The sequence below is a fragment of the Rhipicephalus sanguineus genome, chromosome 8 (genome assembly GCF_013339695.2).
Source record: "Rhipicephalus sanguineus isolate Rsan-2018 chromosome 8, BIME_Rsan_1.4, whole genome shotgun sequence".
NCBI classification, from domain to species: Eukaryota; Metazoa; Arthropoda; class Arachnida; order Ixodida; family Ixodidae; genus Rhipicephalus; species Rhipicephalus sanguineus.
The window spans coordinates 9,517,417-9,539,805 of NC_051183.1; positions in this window are offsets into that span (position 1 = coordinate 9,517,417).

Below are 22,389 nucleotides of genomic sequence, written 5' to 3' on the forward strand. Positions count from 1 at the left end.
GTCGACACAGAGGAGCATGTGCTGCTTTGAGACCACTGTTCGGGCGAAAGACAACACGCTTCGGCGTGGTTTCGATTTCGAGCACGCGCTCTGAACTGTTTGATGGGCTCATTGATGGTCAAAGGAAACGAGGTCGCTTCTCATACTTTCCTCTTCATTAAGTCGGAAGGGATGACTTATATTTTACAGATTTCTTTTGAAAATACCCGGTTCTTGGATAAACCCTCTGAGTATGCGTGCGTCACCAGTTCCTGGATATACTTGTTTACTTCTGCTGGTTACATGGTGCTTTCAGGCCACAGCAAAATGTTTCGACGATATTAAAGGACTTGTGATAAACAGACCTCACTGGCGTTCATGTACTCGTGGTTACCCCAGGAGTCGTCAGCGACACGGCGCAACTGAACAACAGTTAGAAATGCGCATGAAAAAACTCAGGCCTCTGCAATGTGAGTAAACAGCGGAGCTGGCCACCACCACCTGGTGCTTGCTTTCTTCATCTTTATTTATATTCTTATTCTTTGTCTTCCTTTCCTTATATATTTTTCTTGCCCTCTCTCCTGCTTTCCCCCCCTCTAACCCTCGCATCACTCCCCCCTCACCCTCACTTCTCTTTCCCATCCTTTGCTATGCGATACATGTACGTACATGTTTTGCTATGGCTTGCCCTCTCACCTCCTCCTTTCCCTCCTCACTCTACCTCACTTCCCTTTCGCAATCCCTTGCTAAACTATATGGCTAAGGCTGTTCTACCCGCTACCCTACTCCTTTTCTTCTTCCTCACTGTCACTTCCTTTCCCACCCCGTGCATGGCTGTGCTGTGATAGGAGCTATAGCTACTTGGCACATACCCGCTTTCTGTGGCGCATACCCTCTTTACTCTCTCCCCTCCTCCTTTCCTTCCTCCTCATCCTCGCTTCCCTTCCCCACCCACTTTCTATAGTATACTATGCATGCTATGCTATGCTATGCTATTGGAGCTGCATGGTACATACCCGCTTTCTGGGGCTGGTCACGCGAACCAGCGGAACGAAAAGCTTAAACAGCTCCGCTCTTAAAAGCGGTTGCATGTCCCAAGCTTTTCCGCATTATCATCATCGTCAGCTTACGTTTCACTGAGGCCTCTCCGGTGATCTCCAGCACACCGTGCATGTTGCGCGAGCTGATTCCGTTTTACTTGTTCGAAACTCGGAAAGAAAAAAAACGCCAGGCCTGCGCTTAAACCGCAGCACAGTCACAGCGAAAGCTGGAAGAGCGGCGTTTCTAGAGCCCGTTGTAAGCTCTCTTGGGGCTACAATACAAGTAGACTAGAAAGGTACCCACTACGCCATAAATCACAATTTTTGTGAAGTTGGGAAGCACCTACTAAGCCATTATTCGTCATTCTGCGGAGAAGCGAGGCACTATAGCTACACGTCTGTAAGGCGTTATGTGCACTTTGTTGACACGACGACTGATGACGATAAAGAATTATGGCTCAGCCCTTTGTAATGGGTTGGAAGCTTTAAACGGCCCACCAGTTATGTAATTTGCATTGGGTGACGCCCGGTCGCTATTTCCCGCTCCCGCCATGCTGTATAACATACGTTGACGTGGAAGAGAGAAGAGGGGGCGAAGAACTTTACTGAGACCCCGATGAAATGGATCATGCGCTCATGAGCTTCCTTGGCAACCAATCCAAGTGCACTTGCGAGGAACCCACTACGCTATAAAGCATTGTAACTTTACTGAGACCCCGAGGAAATGGATCTGCGCTTATAGGCTTCCTTGGCAACCAATACAAGTGCACTTGCGAGGAACCCACTATGCTATAAATCAATGTAATTTATGTAATTTTTGAGAAGTAGGAAAGCAGGCACTGTGCCATTTTTCGTCATTTTACGGAGATCCGTGGTACCTGCTAAACGCATGTAAGGCATTATGCGCACTTTGTTGATGCTGCATGTGCCTGATGACGACGAAGAATTATGGCAGAGATCTTTGTAATGGGTTGGAAGCATTTCACAACCTACTCGTTGCGCAATTCGCATTGTGTGACGCCTGGTTACAGAATTCGCGTTGTGCGACGCTTGGTGCTTATTTTACTCTTCTACCACGCTATATTGCATATGCTAATGTGGTTCCTTCCCGACATGAAGCCTGTATAGGACCTTTTTGCAAACCAGTTTCAAGCACCGGCATGGCTCAGAGGTTGAATACTGGGCTCCCACACTCTAAGAAAAGATCGAGTAAAAAGGGCGTCTTTTTGTCCCACAACAATAATCGTCATCTGGCTTGCTTGCGTTTCCTTTCTTGAAAACTCGGCGCTGGCCACTTTCCTGCCAAGAATGCTATGTCACGCTGATAGCGCGCATGTCGTTCGTGACCAGAAAGTGCCGGCCGCGCGGCGATAGTGCAAGGAAAGGAAGGGAGAATAAATGACGATTATTGTTGTGGGACAAAAAGACGCCCTTTTTACTCGATCTTTTCTTAGAGTGCACGCAGAGGGCCCAGGTTCGAACCTCGTTCCATCCTGGAATTTTTTTCTTATTTCGTTTTTTTTTTCTTATTTCGATCGATACTGGTTACGGACACCGGCGGCGGCGGCGGCGGCGGACAACTACGGCGCCAAAAACGGCCGGTGAAATGATCTCATAACAGCTTTCGCTGTAAAAAGTATGTATACAAACAGGCGGCGTATGTGTGCGCCCCCGTTGTTTTCTTACTTTTCGCCCACAACGGGCGTTGAGAACATGTACCACACGCTCATGCACCTGCCGGCAGCACCGATGACAACCACTGTGACAAGTGGAGTGAAGAAGCCTCGCGCAGCACCGCGCCCAACAATGGTTCGCCGTCCCCCATCTAACGGCAGCGGGCACGCCCTCGCGGCCCAATTACCGTGTCGCGCGGAGCGAAAGAGACGAACGACGCGTCAGCCCATCGGCAGCGAGAGCGTGGACCCCCCAACATGGCGGCGGCGACTGCCACAAGGGCTGCGCGAAAAAGAGCGGCCGACACTAATTCCGGCCGGCCCGCTTTGTTCGCCAATTGAGCCGCCGCCGCCGCTCTGGGAGGACGTGTTTCGACACGGACTCCACTATGGCGCGAAGAGCTAGATGCGCTTTCGAAGCCGACGTCGGAGCGAATCCGTTGTTCCGCCGCTTATGTTGCGGCATCGCGCAATGAAGCTGCCGCTCTTGCCGCCGCCGCGAGAGAACTCCTCCGATGTTTGTCCTCCTCAAAGGCGTCAGTGGGTGAGGTCTGCGTGTACAGCATCTGGGCGACAGTGCGAGACTCCCAGACGCCTCGTGGTTCAGCACAAGAACTGGTGCACTGCTTGACGAACTGTTGGTCGTGCGGCGTTCACAGCAAATCGTTCGCTTATGTCTTCTTATACCTCGCATACGTTCTCCACAGAACCTAACCTAACCTTACCAATACCACACTGGCGTAGCCAAAAAGGGGGTTGGGAATCAACTCCCCCCCCTCCAGAAAATTTTCAATTTTGCATGTGTATATACACATGCACACATACGAACGCAGACACCGAACATACATAAAGTATAATTGACCTCTCCCCCCCCCCCCCCCGTCGAAAAAAGTTCTGGCTACGCCACTGCAGCACCATGCCAAAAAACACACATCAAGCTCAGCAACTGACCAGGGGCGTAGGCAGAAATTTTTCGTATATAGGGGGGGGAGGCCCCTCCGTGTCATGATCGGAAGTGGGGGCAGGGCAGGCAGATGTGGTCGAGTGTCATTTTGTGTTGTGTATGCCAGGGCAAAAAAAATAATTTCGGGGAAAGGGGGGGGGGGCACGGCCTTTTATTCCTTTTCCTTCTCTCCTTTCCCGCGTGGGTTCGCTCCCGCCGTTCCTGAACAGTTTTCTTAAAGCGACGCTAAAGTGAAACAATGAATCAATTCAGACTGATATATTTTTTAAAACTTTACTGTCATTAATTCCACCGTCATATCTTTATTAAAATAGGAAATGAAGGACGAAGTTTCAATTTTAAATTTCGCGCCGAAATCTGCAGATGTGCAAAGAATGTGCAGAGCGTGACGTCACGGATTTCAAGGCGTGTTTTCTTTAGATATTTAGGCCCACTGGATCAACGAAATTTGATGAGACTTGTTACGTCTCTGGCCCCCTCAGAGGACAGTGCATAGTATATAGCCCCAGTAGACATCGTCGAAATCTGTGACGTCATGGCGTGTTGGTGCGGGAACGTCAAGGTGGCGTCGTCACCTGCATTATTTTTTGCGCCTTTTCTTGCTTACCAAGTTTCGTCTCGCTGCAAGAGTTGTGCTTTTGTTATTGTGAAATACGAGAAGAAACGTTTTTCTGTTTCGTATCTATTTAGGATATGCGACAAGCAAGGTGGTCGATGATTACGACGCAGAATTGTGGCGTAGTAATACGTTGGTAGCTTTAAAGCGCCCACATGCACGCAGAGATGAACAATCCTTGAACAGCGCCCGCGCTCGTGTGTTCTTGTCCGTGTTTTCAAGCAGCGCTGTTTTTCTTCACGATCCTTGAACAGGGGCTGTCGCTGGTGCCAGTGTTTCGACAAGGGGTACTGTCTTCTTCAAGGCAGCAACTGCGTATAGCGCGTCTATGTGTATGCTTCGTACACTCTCCCCCAATCACAAAAGTGGAGGAGGAGAGGGCAGGTGCGAAAGTGTGTGTGTGTGTGTGTGTGTGTGTGTGTGTGTGTGTGTGTGTGTGTGTGTGTGTGTGTGTGTGTGTGTGTGTGTGTGTGTGTGTGTGTGTGCAAGAAAGCGGACGGTGTAGCAGCTGCATGATAGGGTGCATGCAACACGCTGTTCTTGCGGGGGGTGGGGGCTATAGGCTCGACACCCACCGCTGTAAAATTGTTTTCTTGTCCACTTTAACTTCATAATTACCACACTTCAATTACCTTCCCCTGTGCTTTCATTAACTCTATTACCCCTTGGAATTAATGTGCTTATATTTGAAACAGCGACGGAATGGAGTAATGGACAGCACTGTGTATCCCAAGAGGCATCACTCGAGCCGATATCTTTGCGCCGCTCCCCGCCGCTCGGCAAGATGGATGGATGGATGCTATGAGCGTCCCCTTTAAAACGGGGCGGTGACATGTCTGCCACCAGGCTCGAAGAAAAAAAAAAAAAAACTCTTCCTTGTTTCATGTTGGCCAAATACCTTATCTACATTGATTAAATCTATGTTATTATACCAAAAAATATAAATTCACGGTCCATCTCTCTGCCTCTTAAGGCAGAATGACCTTATTTTTCCCCCATTATTTATTTTTGTTCTTTATCTCTACTTTTCTGCCACCAATACTCTAACCGTCTCTTACTTATTTCTATCGCGGACGTGTTCAGCTTTCCATTGTTGTCCCTAAAACCCAAGGCTTCATGTAGACTCGTGCCCACACGTATACCTGGGTGAATATCGCCACATTCAATCAGTACATGTTCCATCGTTTCCTTAGTTCCCCCGCAGCATGTACATTGTTCTTCTTCGTTACTAAATCTCGCTTTATAACTACGCGTTCTAAGGCAGCCCGACCTTGCTTCAAACAGTAAAGCGCTTCCCCTTGAATTATCATAAAACCTTTCCCTCCTTATTTCGTTTTTTCCTTTTCGGTAGTTACTCAGAGCCGGCTTCTTTTCCATCGCTGCCATCCAATAAGTCCTCTCCGCCTCTCTGACCTTCCGCTTAATGCTCCTTGTTGCCATATCGCCCGCACTGCCAGCCGTATATTTACTGGTGAGCCTCCTAGTTCTTTTTCTCCACTGCGTGTCAACGCTTTTTCTATACAAATACCTGAAAACCTTCTCTGCCCATCTACTCTCCTTCATTTTCCTCAGCCTCTCTTCGAATCTCATTTTGCTCTGCGCTTCCCTCACTTCAAAGCCTGTCCATCCCATATCACCCTTTACCGCCTCATTTGTCGTCTTCCCGTGAGCGCCCAACGCGAGGCGGCCCACCGTCCTTTGATTTACATCCATTCCTGATTGCACCTCTGACTTCATGCACACCACTGAGTTCCCAAATGTAAGCCCCGGAACCATCACACCCTTCCACAGCCCTCGAAGCACCTCGTACCTATTGTATCCCCATAAAGCTCTGTGCTTCATAATTGCAGCATTCCTCTTTCCCTTTGCTACCGATGCTTTCTCTTGTACCTCCATATATCTATCCCCCTCATTTACCCATACTCCGAGGTACTTGTACTCGCTTACCCTCGGTATTTTTTGGCCCTGTATTAATACCGTATGGTCTCCGTGATCATTGAATACCATCAATCCACATTTTGTTGCACTAAATCCTAGTCCTAGAGCCTCACACTCCCTTCCGCATATATCTGCCAGTCGCTGTATATCATCTTGACTGTCCGCAAATAAGACAATATCATCAGCATAAAATAGACCTGGAAGCTTCTGCTCAACCATCGCTCCGACCTGTTTGTGTGACAAATTAAATCCAATGTTGCTACCTTCTAGCGCTTTTTCCATCCTCGCCATGTACAGCATGAATAACAGCGGGGACAAAGGGCATCCCTGTCTCAGCCCCTTGCTAATTTCAACGCTGTCCTTGCTACTTATTCCTTCCCATTCTATACAAACTGTATTTCCTCGGTATATTTTCCTCAAAAGCTGTACACAGTCGTCACCTATGCCCACTTCCTTCAATATATCCCACAAAATTTCCTGATTAACGTTGTCATACGCCCCGGTGATATCTAGATAAGCTACGTATAAGGGCCTGTTTTCTATTTTAGATATTTCTATACACTGGGTAAGAACAAACAGATTATCGTCTAACCGCCTGTCGATTCGAAATCCATTCTGAAGTTCTCCCAAAATATCATTTTGTTCTACCCACGCTTCTATTTTTAATTTTACTGCCTGCATCGCCAACCTGTATAGCACCGATGTAATTGTTAGCGGTCTATACGAGCGAATGTTATCCTTTTCTCCCTTGCCTTTATAGATTAAGTTCATTCTACTTTTTCTCCAGCTGTCTGGTATTTCCCTCTCCTGTAAGCACTTTTCTACGGCTTTCAGCAGTGCTTCTTTAGTGTTATGTCCGAGTTCGTTAATGAGGCTGACGGGAACCCCATCTAAGCCCGGAGTAGTGCGCTTAGGAATTTTTCCTTCGGCCTTCTTCCAATTGAAATTCTCTAGTACTACATCTTCTTCGGTTGCACTCCTTTGCGTACTTTTACTCACCGGGGGAATCCCCTGGGGGACCTTTTTAAACGAATCGGCTGTTATCTTTCGGATGTAACCTAGCGCTTCATATCCTTCCAATTTATTTCCTCCTTCATCTACCATATGTTGTTGCATTGTGACAGACTTCCTACCCAGCGCTTTTAGGTGGCTCCAAAAAATCCTAGGCGCGGCCTTCTTCTTTTCGCGAATCTCTGTCATCCAGCGTTCACTTTCACCTTTAATTTTTGCCTCGACTAATTTCTGCACAATGGATTTTTGCTCTAAATATATTTCCCATATTTGGTTGACTTCGTCCTGTGGCCGCTTCTCCTTTTTTGCCTGTCTGTGCTCCCGTGATGCCTGACGTCGCATCTCGATCGCTTCCCGGATTTCTTTGTTCCACCAACTTTTTGGCTTTTTCTTTCCTTTCCAACAAATGGTTTTCTTCTCTATTTCCATTTCTTTCGTGATTACATGTAGCAGCTCACTATACTTCCAGTCTTTGCCTGGTAGTTCGTCTACTTTTTCCTCGACTCTTGCAAGAAGGTTGCAGTTGGCGCCCTCGGAGTCGGAAAAGGACCGCATGTTTTCATTTGGTAATCGCATATCACTGACGAATGACACGAGTGTTGTGTTTGTTTCGCATGCACCACTCTCGTGCCTGAACAGATATGTATGTACAGACTGAGACGGCACAGGCGGAATCGGTGACCTGATGCGTTTGCCGCCGTCGCTTTGCAGGCAAAGGCGCCGAGAAGTCAGGCGACGACTTCCTTTGGCTTTCGTCAGCGTTCCGGGCTGCGAGCCTTGACACTTCTGCGGCGGCGTGTGTACACAGACTATGCTATACGCGGGTGATCTGTTCCAGATATCGTGTATATACGTTACGCGGGCTGTGGCACAACGCGGCTACGGAAGAGAAACAAACTGTTACGAGTGTGGCGTGGTACGTGACCTGCTGGTTTGTGTGGCACGAACTAAGCATTGAATGAGTGTTGGCGTGCGCACTGTGTGTGTATGGCAAGAGCGGTGCTTCGTTTAGCCGGCTGAAAGGCAGTCCCTGTGTTTGCTCGAAAGAAACGTCACTGACCTTGTGCGACAAGTGCGACAACTTGCATAGGCGTGCGCTCGTGGAAGGGGGGCGCCAATTCTGCGCCCTACTTTACTCAGTCAGACCTTCCACATAATGTTTTAATGCGCAGGGTTATGGCTGCGCATGTTTTTTGACGATGATGGCGACCGAGGATGTTGCGTTCAAAGAACTGTTCCACTCCCGCCTTTACCACGGAAAGCCAGGGACCAATGGCAGGCATTTGTGAGAAGCACGCCATCGCTTTATTTTCATTCTTGCATTTGAGGAGCTCGTTTTCTCTCGGACTCGGCCAGCGAGGAAGGGGAAGGGGGGAAGGGCTGCGGCGATTTGTTGGTGTGTTTTACGAGACAAATGCCAGTCCGCTCCTTGTGTATTACTCGCTCATTCGATCTTTCTCTGCACAGCGGCACAAATCTTACCTAGCTTATCGGCAGCCGTAAAAACCTTAACGCCTTATCTACTTCCCACTTTCTTTCGCGTGTGAGATACGCAATGAGTGTAAAGAATAACACGTTTCTTCCTATTGCTTTCTGCAACCATGCTCGGACTTAACAAGAGGTAACAACTTAACGGACTTAACAAGCTTAAGATTTACGCCGCTATGCCGAGAACGAATTAGCGAGTGATAGATAAGAAGCGGACTGACATTTGTTTCGTAAAACACACCAACAAATTCACTGATTGCGGTACAGGTGTGTATTACTCGCTCATTCGATCTCTGACGATGATGGCGGGATTCTGCGGGATTCCGCAGAACTGATTTGCAATAGGTGTGTATAAGGTTTCTTTTAGCTGCGGCCGCTTCTACGTAGGGCAGACGGGCCGCTGTGTTAACCGGAGAATATTGGAACATAAGAGATCGCTTTAACCGGAGGCTCATCTCCTAATCCATCATTGCCGAGAGTGTAACTGCACACCAAAATTCGATGAATGTACAGTTTTGTGCCGGCAGAGGAATGAAGAAGCGCTTGTAATGATTGAGGCTTGGCATATCGATAATAGTGGCATACCGCATGCGTGAGTCAACCGTCGATTAACTTGCATAAAGATGAATTCAAATGTCTTAACAGTTATCTTTCACGTAAACCACCACGCATGCCGGATCCATAGGTTTACCAGGGCTAACCAGGGCATGCGCAGATAAGTTTTCGTGCCTTCTTTTTTCTTTTTTTCCGCTGATGTGCGCCTTTTTGTTAGTCGGCGTTTGTGGTGTCTTGACTTTTCTCTTGTTTCTGTATTTGCACACCCTGTCTAATGAATACTTACAAACTAGCTCAGCTTTCTGTTATTCTAAGCAAAATGAAATCGAGAATTGGATGAAATCTCGGGATGTAATAGCATGGTAGAAATAAAAACGCTGAACGCACACTAAAAAAGTTCTGTTTAAAAATATATATAATAACGTTCCTGCTTCCACACGGGAGCCTTGTTCACTTGATCAGCCGCTGGACAAACCCAGCGGCCGCTCGATGCTGCGGGCGCTCGCATTACACGAGTGCCGCTTCGAGTGAGCAAGGCTTCCGTGTGGAATCCGGAACGTTATTATAGTTTCTAACAAGACCTTTTTGGTCGGCGTTCAGTGTTTTTATTTCTACCATGCCAAGCAGACAACTCTTCTACGCCTATAGGAATTCTAGACAGTGGCTCTTTTGCCATCCGTCTAACTTCACCACAGTGCACTAGCGTACTTAAACGGCCCGAATCTGTTTAAAAAAGGCAATTTTAAAAGATCGGCATGATTTCAAGAATTTTTAGTTAGCAACGTTCCCAGAGAACATACTACCTTCTATATAACATACGTGTTTACGGCATTTAGTCGTAACTTGCCTGATACTTCACAGTGGTGTTTGTTCAATGCCTACACACAAAGGTCACAGCCGCAGATCTACGCGATAAAGGCGCGTATATCTGCGGAGCTCTAGGTAACCTTATGCTGACTGTGGGCAGGCGCCTTTGAGAGCGACGTTTGTCGCCACAGAACTTTGTGCACCGGTCTTCATTTCACTGCACTCATCTTTGTGTCCCTTACAGTATATAAGCTCCTTTGGAGGAACCGGAGAGAGAGGAAATGCAGGGATGTTAACTAGTCTAAAAGAACCGGTACGCTACCATACACCGGAGTAAGGAATGGATAGCTTGTATATAAAGTTGACAGGGTACTATGCCACGCGAAACAAGCGTGCGCAGCATTAAATTGTGGCTGAACAAGTTGCGTGCGGCTTCAAATGCGCATCACACGTCCTCATTCGCACAGTCAGTGATTCCAGCGTGACATGATCCGCGCTAAACACTCTCATTCGGGAGTGCAAAAGCAGGGAGTGTTACACGCGGGTAAAAAAAAAAAAAGGAGAGAGGCTTTGGACCCACTCAGAGAGCGCCAGGTCTCTGTTTACGGGATAGCTCGGCGTCAGCGTTGAAACCCCGACGACGCCCCGCAGAGAAAGCAACCCGAAAGGTCCGCTGAACACGCGGCTCTACGAGGAAAAAAAAAAGAGAGAGAAACATGTCTTTTATTTTTTATTTCTTTCTTTGCGTGACCGTTTCTATGAAAAGTTGTGCGCTTTTGCAGTGATCCCAAGTGAGAAAGGAGAAATAAAAAATAGAAAAGAAACACACCGTCTCTCTCTCTCCCGCGTTTAAGGAGACTTTCGAGGCTCTGACATTTAAGGGCGTCGTTGCCTGAATGGCCGGTTTGTTTTGGTTAACTTTTGCTGTTATTTTACCGTTATCCTGTATCTTGTATGTTTATACAGAGAAGCAAAATTATATAGCACCGGAGGAGTGTGTGTGAGAGAGAGAGAGATGCGGGTGGGATTGGCACCCCTCCGTTACGCGACACCAGTCGGTATAGATTTGACCTTGAGGATAATCGACAGGCGTACAGGGGGCTGCGGAGGGGACCGGGCATTTTAGTATCGACTCTCGACAAGCACGCGGTTGTATGTGCGTGCACACGTCTGTGTAACTTCTTTTTTTTTTCTTTTTGCCAGAATGTATTGCACTGTAACACTTTGGCCATCTCTCAGTCTGTCCATTGTGTGGCTTCCGGTCCGGTTTAGAATTTCCCGCGTAACAACAAAAGTGGCGGCAAGGCAGGGAGCACAAAAAGGGTGGGCAATACATGGATATATCTAACTTACTTGCTCTGGCTTCAAACTTTCTCACTGTATGCGAATCGATAACTTCCAGCAAGATATTGCGTAACACATGTAACAATTTTCAATTTTTTAGGTCGTGCATTATTTATTTATTTATTTATTTATTTGTACCTGCGGGTCCCTTGTGGAGGCATTAGGTGGAATTAGAGAAATAAAAAAATACAAAGACTATACAAGCACAAAAAGTTTTGTAGCTATGTTTTAGAAAGTTGATTTGATGTATAAATAAATAGAATTAGCAGCGTAATTAATAACACTGTAGTGATGTAGAAGGCAAATTTGACGAATCCCACACTTTGAGTTCATACGAGACGAGGATGTTTGTAAATGCACCCATGATTGGCAGAAGCGTAAGGGCTTGCAGCTCCCACGGGCACTGCCCGTCCCTCTGTGGGGGCAATGTCACACGTGCGGCGTAAATCGCAGTCTACACTCCCCACCTCCCTCGCGCGATTTGTGATCGACGAACGGCAAATGGATGGTGTCCTGCACTGGTGTCATGGGCTCGCTACCCCAATATAGCACTAGCATTGGTTAGCGTTACTTAGTCGCGGCAGTGTTAGCTCATATATATATATATATTGTGGGAATTCAGGCGTCCGCGCCAGTGGCTCGACGCCATCTTCCCTTGGAGAGTTCTCGTGTCCCTCTCCTCTCGACCGGACGGGTGGCAGCTGGTCATAAATCGCCGTCACTTTGCTGCCACCCCGCCCTCGAAGGTTAAACACGGTGGCCGATTGGCCCAATTTTGGCGGGATTTGGACCTGGCTCGCGCTCGCCTAGAAGCGGCGGGCGCGCGACCGGGTTCGAGAGAGACCACTTGGGGACCTCGAAGGGTGCGTACGTGTTTTGGCCGCTCCGGCCGGCGGCGATCCTTTGTTCTTTGTTCTTCGCCGCCGGCCGGCGGTTACGTCGTCTTGTCGGGGCTCCGGCCTCATCGGGCGCGCGCTACCCTCCGCGGTCTCGAAGTCCCGAGGCAGCGCCTCGCGATCGTGCACCGTATGTTCCTTTTAAGTGTTGCTTTATCTGTTCTGTGTCTTCTGCTCTGGGGTGCGAGATCGCGGGAGCGCTGGCCGAAGGGTAGGTCGGCTCTCCAAACCTGGTTCTTTCTTTGTTTGTTCGTTTTGTGGGTGTGCCATTCGCGGCCACATTTGGTAACAATTGTATTAGCTAATTGGTGTCCTGTGTAACTATCTTACGTGCGATTGGTTGTAATGAATTATTGTTCTCTTGTATTAAAATCCCCCGTAATAAATCTCTGATTTGGAGAGTGTCGCCTAGGGTCTCCCTCGCTGCGCGCGACGGCTCGCCGTCCCTTCGCGGTGATGGGCCGAGTTCTCGCGCGCAGCAGTTCGAACGGTACACGGGCGCGGGACGAACGAGGACGCGGCAACCTGCAGGAAGCTCCCAGTGCTCGAACCCGCGGTGGTGTTTGGCGCGTACGGCGCCGGGGGCGACGACAACACCACAATATATACATATATATATATATATATATATATATATATATATATATATATATATATATATATATATATATATATATATATATATATATATATGGCCTGTTTCTGGTCGAAATGTCAGCGTAAATGTTTTTCACGGTGGCTTATACAGGGTGTCCCAAATATCACGCCGCATGATTTAAAAAAAGAGAAACGTCGTTACGCCATCGCGTAACGACGTTGCTGTAGTAAGTAGCCACTACTAATTTTTCGTTAATCAGGTTTAGTTAATTAATCCTCATTATGTTTCAAACTCGACAAATACTCACCTAATCATTAAAATCTCAATGAGGCATCTATGGGCATGCTCAATTAAGTGACATCTAACGGCGTTATTTTCAGCAACGTAGTAATTACGTGCTTATTTTTTCCGGCTGATAAAGAAAGCACGCGAACTATGAAAAATAACACGTGACTACGCTCCCACCCGCAAAAGGTGGCAGCGTAGTCTTGATAGGTTGACTCGCTACCTCACAGTGATGATGTTTGATGGCGATGCTTCCTGGTGCGCGCTGCAGTCTAGTCACGTGTCATTCTTCAGATTTCGCGTGCTTTCTTTGCCAGTCGGAAACAATGAGCGCGTAATTAGTACGTTGCTGCATTTAGATGTCACTGTCATATATGCCTCATTGATATCTTAATAATTAGGTGAGTATTTGTCGAGTTTAAAACACAATTGGGACTAATCGACTAAACCTCATTAACGAAAAAATTAGTAGTGGCTACTTACTATAGTATACTGGGAACAATATGCACTATGCGTGTGCTTCGCGCAACGACGTTGCCCCCTTTTTTTTAAATCGTGCTGCGTGATATATTCGGGACACCATGTATGTATGTATGTATGTATGTATGTATGTATGTATGTATGTATGTATGTATGTATGTATGTATGTATGTATGTATGTATGTATGTATCTTTTTTGTTATTAGTTTTTAAAGACACAATATTAATGAGAACTAACAGACAATAATGCCAAAGAAAGTATAGGGGATGTTGTTTGTAGTAATTAGGATATAAATGCGAAGGAAGTAAAGTGGACGAAAAGATAACTTGCCGCCGGCAGGGACCGAACCTGCCAAGGTCGCAGTTTCGGTGTGTGTGTGTGTGTGTGTGTGTGTGTGTGTGTGTGTGTGTGTGTGTGTGTGTGTGTGTGTGTGTGTGTGTGTGTGTGTGTGTGTGTGTGTGGTGTGTGTGTGTGTGTGTGTGTGTGTGTGTGTGTGTGTGTGTGTGTGTGTGAGCGGTTCGCTCTTATAAGAGCTCGAAATACGAGCCCGTCTTCCGAACACCTTGTCTTCCGAAGTCCCTGTTTAAGTTACGCGCTCGTATTTCAAGTACAGCGTGAATCACAAACTCACCCAGTCAGCCATTTTAACAACTTATAAGAGCATCGTCCTCATCCTATCCCCGCGATGTACTTCTTGCACATGTAGGACTCTCCCGCGCCCACGTGTATACCCGAGGATGGCGCTTCGGCGTCTGTCGCGCGCTGCTCTCGCTGGCACCGAGGCGTTGCGCGGCCTCGCATCAACCACAAGCAGGGGGGAGCACGCCGAGGCGGACGCGCATTGTGCGGGCAATTGGCGATCCCCGCGACCGCTTTTGTGCATCGATCAGCGCGCCGAATAAGCGGCCGCCGAGAGCGACCAACAAGCCCTTTCACATCGGGCCGCGAGACCGCAAGTCTCCGGAATCAGCGGACGTTACGCGCGTACACGCTTCGCCTGTAAAGGCCCTGCACCATTGTTGCACAAAGGGACGCGCCATAAATCAGTTTAGACCGGTTCTTTCAAAACTCTTATCTTCCCTCATTCGAAGACATGTTTACCAGAATAAAAAAGGTTATGGCAAGTCTTCCACTCAGCGCCAGGCCTCGATATCAGCACTAACACCGCCAATTTCGAGCTGCCTCTCGCACTATTCTCCGTGCACGTAGCTTATATGTTGTAGCGCTGTAAAAACTGCAAACTAGTGCAGCCAAGTTAAAGGGGCCTTGACACGGTCACCCAACTATAAGCGGTTTTTTGCGAAAAGTAAAAGTAGAGGGCCCAGTGTGCCTGTAAATATATGAAAAATGGACTCTGAAAGAATATTTCAGTGCAAAATGAGCCTTAGAAGTCGCCGGTTATAAACCCCGCCCACCGCCGGCTGCCGTCATTTTGCCATGGCGTGTGTGACGTCATGTGCTGCATGTAGCGGAGCCGCCGACTTTTACCAAGGTTTCAGCCCCTGCAAATCGTTCAACTTCAATGCCAAGCTGAAGAAAGCTGAAATAGCTCGATTGCACGCGCAGCTGACCATGGAACGAAATCGTTCGCCGGAATGCAAACGATCGTAAAGCAAGGAGCTTGTTACGTCACGGCTCGTGAGTGCGTCAGTGCATCCCGACTCTCAGGCCGCTCGCGTGTTTATAAAAAATATTCAATTATAAATTAAATGTTCAACCAAATGCGCTAAAAGTTCACCAGCTTGTTTGTGAAGGCACACGGATTAACCCACATAACAAAGATTATGATTGAAAATTGAGTGGCATGGCCCCTTTAACTATATAGGCAAGCTCCAAAACCTCAGCTTCTCGTGGGTCTACATACGCGCACCCTTTCTTCTGTCTTGTACACCTTAAGAGTTTGTGTTACATCACGCATGACTACGTGACGCGTTATGTGATACAAACTCTTAAGGACTTATGTGATGCACCCTCACAAGGCGTGAAGCGATACTCCCTTACAATGGTGGCTTGGTTGGCTATAGTTGGTGTTGTACCTTATAGGAAGACTGCAGCGCACACAGACGGGGACAGAGTGCTGTGTCTTCTTCACTCTGTCCACGAACCTTTCTAAGATGCAACCTCACGAGGCGTGATGTGATACACCCTTACAAGGAGGAGTGTGGTACACCCTTACAACGCGTGATGTCAGACACCCCTGTGACGTCACAAAGCACAGATCGGCGGATATGTACTCTGTGCCAGCACCATCACCCACAAGGCGCACATACACCTTCTGTGTATCTGTGACCTGTGGTGAATCAAAAGGTGGACCAACTTTTCCGAGGTGCATGGTGGTGAAGTTGCAGAGCGACCGCCTCCCGTGCAGGATATAATGGTTTCAATACGTGCCGCCGGGCACACACCAGTTTTTTTTTTTTTTTTTTTCTGAAAATGAAAGAGGGAACCCGACCTGACGCTCAAAAGGTGGCCTCTCCTTTCACGCTCTAAGTCCACTTTGCCGGAATTATTATTTTTTTTTTTCGAGAAGATTACGACTGACAATTTTACACGTCTTATACATTGTACTGTTCTAAACGCGTACTCCATAATAAAAAAAAATGTTGGTAATCATTGATAACGAATATATTTTATGAAAAAAAAAGAAGAAAAAGAACGTGACAAGCGTGCAGAATTTCGGTTTGGGTTCAGATTCGGTCGTTATATTCGCGTGGAAGTGTTCATAGTAAAAAAAAAATATGAACTGAAGTGCATTAGATGGGCCGGTCTATCGGCGTATTTATTCTGTGTGTGTGTCTCGTTTTACATTTATTATTTGGCGAGGTACGAATTCTTCAAGTTGGCACATGCAGTAAAGATTTAACAATTAGCGCATTACCACTGCACCGCATAGTGCACGACCTTTGCCCCGTGCATATTTCATTTATCGATTGGATTTATCGATTTCCATTTATACATAGGCGCACACTTACACACGCACACGCAAGGATTGGTAAATGGTGGAGGGGGAAAAGCTACACAGGCGCGGCTTTATGGTACCCTCACCCGCTTGGTACATGCATGGTATCGCAGACAAAACACATTGATATAATATGTTGAAACAATGGTCGTGGATGCATTGCGTTTTATGAAAAGGGAAAATACAAAATATTTTGCTGAAACGATAACTTTGGAAATAATGGGGCAATAAGGAATATAATATGAAAATTCCTAACATACATAAATACACGAATAAGGTAACGTAAGTAAGCCTTCGTAAGACACATAAATCCTAAAGGAGGGAGAGCGTCAAACGCTTGAATTCCGACAGTGTTAAGTCCTGTCGAGCACAGCCAGCGCAGTCTATATCGTATGAATTTGGTAGCCTTTGGCGCGACGAGGATTTTGCCCTCATGTGAAGACTCGGTTGTGTGCAGTGGCGTACCAACTCGTTCGCGAGTGGGAGGGGGGGGGGTGCACTGTGTCCGCCGTGTGTGTGTGTGTATATATATATATATATATATATATATATATATATATATATATATATATATATATATATATATATATATATATATATATATATATATATATATATATATATATATATATATATATATATATATATATATATATATATATATACATGAGGTGATTTTTTTTGTATTCATAGAGCTGATCAGATGACTTGCCTTTCAAAACTTTGTTTTAAGCCAAGGAAGAATCTGCACAGACAGATTGTGCAGGCTGGGCCGCCCTATACCGCGACAACACAACAGTGTTTAATAACATTTTGGAAATATTACCGTAAAGTTTGAAAAGTACATCCAATTTTAACCTGATACTCTGAGCATTGCATCAGCAAACTTCCCAGTCTTAGTTTGGCGTTGTAGATACGATGAGTATGAGGAACCTGCTTTGACTCTAGTACCTAAAATTCTCACTTATAAACAAAATATGTGGCTGACAAAGCAGGGTACTTCGCAGAAGACTTCAGGATAAGCCGAGTGCCAATTTCTTTACTATTAGAGCCCCCTAATATAAAGTCTTTCTTAAGAAGAATACCAAGTTCAGTCGATTAATACTTAAACAGACCACATTTAGCTGTTTGTGTATAGTTATAAGATTATAAATCACTACGAATTTTTATACTAGGTGTCGTTTCTTGCCCTCCTACTTTTCCCAGCTTTCGTGGGGGTGAACGGAAAAGCGGTGAAGTGGCCCTGCACTCCTCCCCTCCGGTTCCTCCACGTAAATAGCCTACGTAAACTGTGTAAGCTAAAAATTTCCTTCAAAAAATGTTGGCGACTATAACGTTAAACTACCCTGCAAACTACCCTGCGTTAGCTGTTAATGAGTGGTCGAAATTTTCTGGGTCATGCTCACAACAGCTGAACTGACACTTCGGCTAGTTGGATTCGCAAAAAGGGCCCTAGTTGTGTAAGTGTGCCTTCTTTAGCCCTGCATGAGAGAGAAGTTTCTTTCTTGAATAGTTTTGTCAGATGATACAGTTTGTTCATAGATAGTCCTAATCTTTTGCATTTGTCCTCTCTTGACGTCATCAGCGTGTGGTCACGTGGTTATAGGTTGTGCTTTAAAATGTGTGTTTCTGCGCTAATAAAGTTAATTGTGAGAGCAGCGCTGGCGTTCGTGTCCCTTCTTCAACTCTGTCCTCGTTGTATCGCGCGGAATCCACCCAATATGTCCACAGCAGCTGCTCGTAAAACGACGCAACAAATGACGCATAAGTGACCCACCGCTTAATTACCACGTATGCATGGCTGCGTAAAAATATAATAATAATGAACTATTTTCAATACGGCGTATTGTTTGTCATCGGTTCCTCGCTATTCGTCAAAAATTTTCAATGTGCCATAAAACCGCCTTCTTGTTACGCGACGTCACAAGTCTGCGAAAACTCGCGGCGTTAAAATGAAGTGTGCACAATAAACAGCACATTACTCTTTTGAACAACAATTCTTTTTTTTTTCGGAATAGCCAGACAGTGTCCCTTTCTGAACGTAATTTAATAAGGCTGCCCCCCAATCACATTGGCAACGGCTGCTTATAGCAGCTTGCGAGATGGAATCATATGCGCATAATAGATACTTCAGTTGTAGTATAACGATGTTGAGCAGTTCTTGCGCGTGTAAAACTCTCTGTGAACTCATCGTTGCTGACAAAGAGGTAGAGAGAGAAATGAACATTATAGGAACAGGCACAATCCTTTGCAGGTGGGCAGCCTACTTAGTTCAGAAAACCGTAAACGCTGATTATCTCCCTGGTGAGGTGGATCAAGTAACTGGGCAAACTTGAAAGCTGGGCTTCTCAATGTGCTCGAGTCCACTGCCTTGTTACAAGCCGCCACGATCGCTGCAGGCTACCATATCATAAGCCAAGTGAAGCAGGCTAATCGGAGACTAAAGTGGGAATAATTTTACCTGTCCTGGATAGGCACAACTAAAATACTGGGCACTTATACACACTCGTCGACTCACAGCAGCTTGAATATATATGGAGCAGTGGCGATGCTATTCGTTTTCAAAGAAAGAAACTGAATTTCCTGAAAAAGGAGAGCGTTTGATCGGGCTATAAAACGTTTACTGGTTCCCGTCCATACTTGCGTCGCGGATTACTTAAATTTCAGGCCAGGCTGACCAAAGTAAAATCATGACAGATTGCTGTAATGTCATAGAGCCCTTGGGGAGCAATAGCCTCCTCTGCAATGCTCGAGCGCAAGACGCACAAGCGTGGAATAGGCAGCCCGCACCGCAGGTAGCCTACAGTGCGTGGTCATGACACAAGGAGGACAGTCGTCACAGTAGGATCGTAGGACAAATTTTACTACAAAATTAAGTTATTGCTGCGTTCAAGTAAAACTTTGCCTGACTTCTTAGTTTCCCAGTCTGCAGCCGGCAATAACCACTGTCGTAAGGGGGGGGGGGGCTAGCGCCCTCCTTGCCCCCCCCCCCGGTAGCAGGGGCGTAGCCAGAAATTTTTTCGGGGGGGGGGTTCAACCATACTTTATGTATGTTCGTGCGTGCGTTTGTATGTGTGCGTGTATATATACGCAAGCAAAACTGAAAAATTTCGGGGGGGGGGGTTGAACCCCCCCCCCCTTGGCTACGCCCCTGCCCGGTAGATACGCCTATGGTTGCGTGGCCAGCCCCACACTGTCTGCACCGTTTATTCCTTTCGCGCATTATATACGGCGTCATTTGCAACTTGGCGTCCTGACATTGGAGGGGTGCATGCATTGGCTGCACAGTGCAACGAAAGCGAGAGTCCCAAGGCCTTACAGATGTCTCGGGTTTTTTTATCAGAAAAGCAGAAACATCAACGGAATCGCAATGCTACATATATGATTGCGTAAACGCATGAACAGAGCGTGGCGCTCTGTTCATGCGCTTTTTTTTTTCAAGCGGGAATGACTGAGCTTTCACGCGCAGCTCATCAGTATTACAGCTGGTCCTGCAGGGCTGACTGAACTTGTGCAAATGAACGGTGTTACAAAGCAAATGCGAGGGTCCTGGGCCAGATGTCTCTAAACGAGTTTTCCTGCTACTAGGACTCCCCCCCCTCATTTCGGAGAACGGATTAGACACCTACACCTGCTGTCTTTTCCCTGAACTGAGCGCTTCGGTGGGAAGCTGGCTGCTACACGCGGGTCCCCTCCGCGGGACGCGTATTTGCATCGAGTGTGCTTTTGGTTAAAGCTGGCGCCTTTTGTTCGTAAAAGGATTATCAGTTCCCCGAGGTGGCATTGTCTCCCCCCCCCCCTTTTCTTCCGAACTGGTCGGACGTGGAGAGTGAGAGCGCAGTGGTCCCTGGCGTGCCATCCTGGGGGCAGTGACCTATGTGTCGAAGAGACGGACCCTCCAAAGGCATGCATGCTTGTGATTGGACGTTTGCTAGTTATGCAGCTTCAAAGGCATGCACGTTTGTGATTGGACATTTGCCGATTAAGGAGTTTCCCTATCTTGGGAATGAAGCGTATTTAAGGAGCAGCAGAGCGTCTGCTCGGCACGGATCGATCGGACTAGATGTCGCTCTGACGATCCTGTCCTCTATGATGTTAATAAACGTCTGTTAAGTTTCCTCAACGCCGGTCTCTCTGCCACGGCTTCCTGCTGTTCTGGACGTCCCTTGGCCTGCGGTACGACTCCTGCCGCTCAGCTCCCAAGCTACCCCCCGGGTCCGCATCGGACAACGAGGCCCCTCGTAACAACGGGAAAAAAAATTAATGCAAATAAATGGTCTCTTTATATACTGGCCGCAGATCAGCAGATCAAATCGTGTGTGTGTGTGTGTGTGTGCGTGTGTGCGTGTGTGTGTGCGTGTGCGTGCGTGCGTGTGTGTGTGTGTGTGTGTGTGTGCGTGCGTGTGTGTGTGTGTGTGTGTGTGTGTGTGTGTGTGTGTGTGTGTGTGTGTGTGTGTGTGTGTGTGTGTGGGTGTGTGTGTGTGTCGAAGCGGGACTATATCGAAGCGTTTATTGAAAAATAATAGATGTGTGGGGAGCGGGTGGGTGAGGCCCCTATTGCAGCGCTCCACTGGCTCGAGCAGTGCCCAGAAATTTCTTTTGAGGGGAGGGTTCTAATCTTTATGTTCGTGCATTTGTATGTTGCGTGTGTATATACAAGAGCGCTAGTTGTATCTCCCGATCCTCGCTGACGAGCCATGTCTTCAATTGCTGCAATGTATTGCTGCAATTGCTGAAATGTATTTAAAAAAAATACAGTTTAAGACAAGATGCGGACAATATTTCGTGTGGAGTCGAGCCCTCACCGGCCGGGAGACTCCTTGTCACAGTCCATCGATGAGCGCTTCGGGCGTTTTGCGATGCAGTGAAATGATGAACTCTGTGGCGGGTGCCAACCTTAAAAATTCGTATCTCGGCTGTCCGAAGGGCCCGGGCCGTAGCCGAGGAGCTACATCTTCCCGTGCCGACCTGGGTGGATCAGCCACCGACCGGGCGAAGAGATGGAGCCTCTTCGCTTCCGCCCCTGATGCCGATCCCTGTGGTCTTTTTCAATGCAGTTCCTCGCTTGCTCGCTCGGTTAATATCAAATTTAAAAAGTCATATTGGTGAAAGTGGAATTCCATTAGACATAGGTATATCACTTTAGATCATTGTTTTAGTATATAGGAGCACGTCTGAAAGTGAACCAAACCCGGAATTTCGACATGTCTGTCACGTTTCCTTTCTTTTTTTTTTTTTTTTTTTTGAAGAGCGAAGCTGTTTAAGGTCACCGTGGTTTGTCTGTCGGAAATAGAAATGGACCATCATCGTGAACCGGCCGCGCTTCTTATACATTCCCCTTCTTCGCCTCTTCTGCTAACACGTGCGCCGATTTATCTGGCGTGGCCTGTAGTAACCCTGATGGGTCACCGGCTAGCGCGGTGAACTAGCTACCCGCGGCGGTGGACCGGTCATCTCAGGACGGGATGGGAACGGGGATGCATGGACTTCGAGGATCCATTAATATCATTCCACGAGACACCTCAGCTCACAAACTAGGGCGCAGGCTCTTCCCCTCTCCACACCCTAAATTACATAAGCGCAAGCGGATACGACAACTATACAGACAAAAACGTACTACATCACTCCAGCCATGCTAAACAGAAATCGATCCAGACTTTTCACCTCACTGTCAGCACTGTAATCGCGAGCACTGCGATTCCGAACATATATGCTCTGGCTGTGACCCCTTTAATTCGGGGTTAGGATTATCGGA